This window comes from Rattus rattus, chromosome 1 (genome assembly GCF_011064425.1).
Source record: "Rattus rattus isolate New Zealand chromosome 1, Rrattus_CSIRO_v1, whole genome shotgun sequence".
Taxonomy (NCBI): domain Eukaryota; kingdom Metazoa; phylum Chordata; class Mammalia; order Rodentia; family Muridae; genus Rattus; species Rattus rattus.
In genome coordinates, this window is record NC_046154.1 from 51,936,491 (window position 1) to 51,941,557 (window position 5,067).

Below are 5,067 nucleotides of genomic sequence, written 5' to 3' on the forward strand. Positions count from 1 at the left end.
TAGCTTGGTTCACAGTATTCTAATCTTCAAAATCAGGCTCCGAGCAGGGAAGATTTAGATGGACTGTTATATGAAGACTCCAGTAAAAATACTATCTATTGCCATTGTTCTCTGACTATGCAACCCCAAGTGTTAAACTCTCCATTTGTGTTCTTCTAAGAGGCTAGTAGAAAGGGAGGAAAAAGTGGAGAAGAATAGAACCTCATCAACTTCAGGATGTATAAGTATTACAAGCTTCCTGTCCCAAATGATAACCCGATGTTTCTGTCACTGTCTTGGAAATATTGGTCCTTCCCACACATACAAAGGATAGCCTCACAACAGCACGCTTTTCTTTCCTTACACTCATCATTTCCATTAACATATGTTATAGATTCCATGCCATACTATTTTTACACCCATTTAAAGAGCCAATTACCATTTAAAGAGATTTCTTAAATGAGGAAAAAAAGTATACATTGAATGGTGTTGCTACCATGTCTGGCTTTCTTCATTCCTCAATGGTTTGTGTTTCCATCCGGTTCCTTCTTGTTTGGTTTCTTTAACAGTTCCTGTGGTGCAGGCCCTTCAGCCATGTGTGCTTTTAACTTCTCCTGGGTTTAAAACCATCCTTTCATGGTCGGTTCTGAAAAGTGTTTTCACGGATTAGGCAGGTCTTACTCGACAGCCACTCACCCCCACGCACACATGCCAGCCCTTTAAAGACATTGTCCCACGGTCTTCCTGCTTCCATTCATTTTATCTGACAAGAAGTCTGTTCACATATTTATCTTTGTTGCTCTCTGTAAACACAAGGCTTTCCTTCCTCTGGCTCTTCGGGTGTTTTCCCCCTTTATCGTTAACTTTAAGCAACTTGATTATGACGGACTTTATGGATTTTCCTTCAAGCATCTTGTGGTTGGGCTTTACTAAACTGCTTCAATTTGTGGTTTTATGGTTTTCATCACATCCATAAAGTTTCTATCATTATTTTTGTAGTATTCTGGTGTACTAGCTATGTAACATGAATGCACTGACTATAGTTGCATTTCTTCGACCTTAGGAAGGTTGTGAGGTAAAGCTGTCTTCAGAGTCACCAACTATGCCTCGTATGAGGCCTTGGAACACATTGATCCAAAATGACTGGTTTGTTGTTTCCTTTGTTTGTTTGTTTGTGTTTTTGTTTTTTAAATTATCCTCTCTTGTGTTCTATTTTGAATTTTGGTGGGTATATGATAAATGATATTGTCAACTTGATAGGATCTAGAATCACTTGGAAGGCAAGCCTCTCAGCGTGTCTGTAGAGGATTATCTAGACCTGCCGGTAAGGGATTATCTATGTTAACTTTGATGAAATGAAGAGACCCATCTAAGCTATGAGTTGTAGCATTCCTTGAGCTGAATTCCATGCCTGAATGAGAAGGAGAAAGCAAGATGACAATGTGCCATCTCAGGTTTCTAATACCATGACTTCTCCCTCGTGATTGTGATGGTTTGAATAGGTATGGACTCCATAGACTTGGGTGTTTGAATGCTGGGTCCAAAGGTGGTAGCACTAATAGGAGGTGTGGCCTTGTTTGAGGAAGTGTGTCATTATGAGGGTGGACTTTAAGGTCTCTCATGCTCATGTTCTGCCCAGTGTAGCTCATAGTGTTTACTGGCTGCCTGTGGATCAAGATCTAGAATTTTCAGCATCTTCTCCAGCATCATGTATGCTTGGATTCTGTTGTGCTTGCCACCATGATGATAATGAACTAAACCTCTAAAACTGGAACCAGTCCAAATTAAATGTTTTCTTTTATAAGAGTTCCTGTGATGTTGTTGTCTATTCAGAGCAATAACTAAGACAATGACAGATAATATCTAAAAATGTGAGGCAAAATGAATCATCTCTTCATTAAGATGAATTTGTTGGTATATTGCTGCCTCAAGAAGTCAAGTGATTGAATTTCAATCACTGATCTTCTTTTCCTCTAATGTCTAATCCTCTGTTAATCTTTTTTTTTTATCATGTTCATTTCTAACATTTTGAACCCATGAATACAGCATGACCTGTATTCCTCCCTCCTCCTGACATTTCTGGGTTCAGGGTCAATTTTGCTTCCTTAAGTTTCCTCCTTCTTTGGGTTGTATTTTCTTCTTTCTAGTCTGCTAACTTCTCTTGTGTCTGTATTGTGAGCTTTACTCTCTTTGGTACTAGGTTCTAGGTTTCAATAAATCCCCAGGGTTGATTTTTGTCATGGAGTTAAGTTAATAGGGAATAGTTTCATCTTTTGGAGTCTTGTTTTCAAGATTTCTCAGTGCACAGACCAGTACTGAACATTCTTTACCTGAGTTCTCTAACCTATGCTCCACAATCATGAAGCTTTCTAGTCTAGCTAGGAGATGTGGAAACTGGTACCAGTCCTGTGTGGGCTCTACATCCCTGTCTTCAGTTTGTACTTTATCTGTAGGAGTCTTCTCACACTACACTAGGACTGGTACCTGGTACATCCCTGTCTTCAGTTTGTACTTTATCTGTAGGAGTCTTCTCACACTACACTAGGACTGGTAACTCTTATGAGAGTTGCCTTGGTCATGGTGTCTGTTCACAGCGGTGAAATTCTAAGACAGGCCCTCTCAAGTTCTCTCTCTGTTCAGCTATCTCTGTTGTGAGAACTCTGGTCATGTGGTTCTCCCCTAACTCTCTTAATTCTGTTTCTTCAACTCCACAAGTCACCTGGGCACTGCTTGGGTTACCACCCTTTGTTTACTATGTCTTAAAACTCTTGAGACAGTGAGTTGGGAGAATCATGAGGCTCGCTATCTTGTTGCCTGGGTCTCATGGGTCACCCTCCTTCATTGACTTTAGTCTAGTATTATGAAAGGCATGGTTTTCTATGTTGCTTTCCTTTGGTTTCAGGTAAACTAACAAGTCTAGATGTTATTATTTTGCAATGACTAGAAAAGGAAGTTCAAGGCAGCTGTTCACATCTAGGATTCTGTTCAAAATCTGAACTATAGTCTTAATTACAAACCAGAACTCCATGCTCTTCAAAGTTGTAGTAGTTACTTTGGTGTCACTGTGACTAAGATACATGTCAGAGAAACTGAAGGAGAAGAGATTTATTCTGACTTAGGATAGAAGAGGGTTCAGTCCATTGAGGTGACAGCTGAGCAGCTCACATCATGAAGGGCTAGGAAAGAGAAAGGGACATGTGGATACTGGTTTGCATTTTCCCCTTTCCTCTGTTCATTCCATCAGCACTCTAGCCCATAGCACCCACATTCAGGATAGGTATTTCCCCCTCCATTCCTCTCTGAAAGGTCCTCACAGATCTTCTCCAGCTTCTAGTTCAGTGGTTTGCAACCTTCCTAATGCTATGGCCCTTTCATACAGTTCCTCATGTTGTGACCCTGACCATAGAATTATTTTAACTGCTACTTTATAACTGTAATTTTGCTTCTGTTATGAATTGTAATGTAAATATCTATGTTATAGCCCACAGGTTGAGAACCATTGTTCTAGGCAATTCTAAATGTACTCAAATTGATAGCAATGATTAGCCATTATAAATGAACGTGTCATATGTTAGCAACAGCAACAGCAGTGACTTTAGTAGAATCTTGGGCCCACATCTGCTAACACAAAAACTGCATTTAAAACAAAACAGAACAAAACAAAACAAAATTCTCTTTTGTTTGTGTGTATGTCCAGGCTTAAGAGATACCACACTGGCTACTTTCAAATTTCTCTTCCAGTTCAAAAATCTTAAGTAGCCATGAATACGTCAAGAAGTTTGATTAAGGTACACCATGGAAAATGTCACAGTGCATTAAACATAAATTTCTAGGATAGATTACCACAAAATAATCCCATATCCTAGCCCAGAGAGAAAAATTAGTATCACTAATTTTTAAAATGTAGTTTTAAAAGAGACAACTATAATCTAGCAATGTTTATTATGTGTGTGTGTGTGTGTGTGTGTGTGTGTGTGTGTGTGTGTGTGTGTATGCATGTATGTATGTATCTTTTGTATCTTGAGGACCTAAGTGGTTCTTGCAAGTATCAGATACTTGGTAATCCGTTTTTAACTGAACATTCAATGGAATGGTTACATGTATTATCAAGCCTGGAATTTGTGGGCCTATGAGAACATCATTTAGACACACAGATATTTAAAGAGGCAAGCTATTTTGAATAAGAAAAGCTGGTTCCCAACCATTGGACTGAGCACAGGGATACCAAACAGAGTTAGGGGAAGGCCTGGAGGAGGTGAAGGGATTGCAAACCCATAGGAAGAACAACAATATCAACCAACCAGACACCCAGAGCTCCCAGGGACTAAGCCAGCAACCAAAGAGCACACATGGAGCAACCCATGGCTCCAGCCACATATGTAGCAGAGGATGGCCTTATCTGGTATCAATGGAAGGTCCTGCGAACGTTCAATGACCCTGAGTAGGGGAATGCTAGGGCAGTGAGGCAGGAGTGGGCGGGTTGGGGAGCACCCTCATAGAGGCAGAGGGAGGGGAGTCAGATAGGGGGTTTTCGGAGGGGAAACTGGGAAAGGGGATAACATTTGAAATGTAAATAAGTGAGATAACAAATTTTCAAAAGGAGCTGGCTCAAGCTACCTAAACAATATTACTATTCAGAACTTGATAGAAAAGCACCTCAGAAAGTCTACTCAATGTTTCAATAAGTGTGTGTGTGTGTGTGTGTGTGTGTGTGTGTGTGTGTGTGTGTGTGTGTTTTAACAGCCAAGGAGGTAGCTAAGGGAAACACAATTCCATATAATTATAGCCAGAGAGAATTTGAGAGATAAATAGCAGGTAGATTTGGAGAAAAATGATTGGACTGACTGGGGACCGACAATAGCTCAATAGTTTGAGGAAGTAGCATTGTCAAGATAGAATCTCTGCTCAGCAATCAGTGGGCTGAATCCAGGCACTTTGCTAGTCACACCAGTGGACATTATGTTTCTCAGTCGAACTGTGGGGAAGCTTATGGTGTTTGAAATGGTTTAGGGGAATGCCACTGGAGTTAGGGCTTATGCAGAGTCTGCGGTGGTACACACATGATCCCTAAGAGTGAATTTTCCATAG